The sequence below is a fragment of the Corvus brachyrhynchos genome, unplaced genomic scaffold, assembly GCF_000691975.1.
Source record: "Corvus brachyrhynchos isolate BGI_N302 unplaced genomic scaffold, ASM69197v1 scaffold148, whole genome shotgun sequence".
NCBI classification, from domain to species: Eukaryota; Metazoa; Chordata; class Aves; order Passeriformes; family Corvidae; genus Corvus; species Corvus brachyrhynchos.
The window spans coordinates 1855348-1856771 of record NW_008239785.1 but is presented as its reverse complement, the minus strand read 5'-3'; positions in this window follow the sequence as shown (position 1 = coordinate 1856771).

Below are 1424 nucleotides of genomic sequence, written 5' to 3'. Positions count from 1 at the left end.
GCAAAGTAGGGATCGCGACCTCTGCTTTCACAGGGACCGGAGAGACGTTCCCGGGTATTTGTAGAACACTCCTGCTGTGTATTTACAAGCGGCAGAGGGAAAATCACAAGGAAATGAAGAGTTTAGTATTCAGAGCAGGCTCTGAGCAGCGCAGGCACCCACTCCTGGGGAGCCTGAGCGTGGAATTACCTGCTCAGCTGGCACAGCGTGGGGCCGGGCTGGTGGCACAGACCTTGTCACTCAAGCTCCGTGCTCGGATGTGCCAGCACCGAGAGGCCACACGAAGCTTTAATGGGCAAAAATGAGGTTTTCGTTTGCTGGTGGTGTGGTGCTTGGCTTCCCCAGCTGCTCCTCCCATCCAGGTTTTGCATGGCTTGGACCTGTATGTATATTTTATAAGAGGTCTGCTAAAATGTGTTATTGCAGAAATAAAACTAAGCACTGCTTCATTTTTAATGAGCTGTCAGGGAGCAAGTTATTGCTCGTGTGTTGGAGTGGTTTGCTGCTCCGGGGCTGTTCGTACCGAAATGTCTTGGAGGGAAATTTGTGATTAAATTTCATGAGTGAGATACCTGTGTTTGCGCTGAAAGCCTCTCTCTTAGCCAGGAGTGGCTGTCAGAGCCGCTGAAAGTGAAGCACAATTCAACATAAACAGGTGGCCTTGAGAACTATCAGCAGAATATTAGATCAAAACACTGATTTACTCTGTATTAACTGCCCTGTGGTTTCAGCTCCAGCCAAGAGCGACGTCTGAACTCTCTTCATGCAGAGATTTTGCCTTTGGGGGGGATTATAACAATGGAATAATGGAATGATTTGGGTTGAAAAGGATGTAAAACCCATCTCATTCCACCCCTGCCATGGGCAGGGACACCTTCCACTGTCCCAGGTGGAACTACCTGGCCTTGGGCACTTCCAGGGGTGGGGCAGCCACAGCTTCTCTGGGCAGCCTGTGCCAGCGTGTCAGCACTCTCACAGGGAGGAATTTCTTCCTCCCTTCTTTTAGTATCAAACTATTCTCTCTTGTCCTATCGCTGTCTGCCTGTGTAAAAAGTCACTCTCCATCTCTTTATAAGCTGCCTTTAGGCACTGGAAGGGGCTCTAAAGTCTTTCTGGAGCCTTCTCTTCTCCAGGTGAACACCCGCAGCTCTCCCAGCCTGGCTCCAAAGCAGAGGGGCTCCAGCCCTTGGAGCATCTCCATGGCCCCCTCTGGACCGGCAGCTCCAAAACCAAACCCCACCCGGTCGGGCCGTTCCCAAGCTGCACGGGCTCCTGTTCTCTGCTGGTGCCGAGCCCCACAGCGCTGGGCTGTGCCCCCGGCAGTTCCCCTCCCGTTCTCCGGGCTCCGCTCCCGGCAATTCCCGGCGGATCCCGGGCGCTCCGCTGCAGTCCCAGCTCCCGCCGCAGGAGGGCGCTGTCCCCCG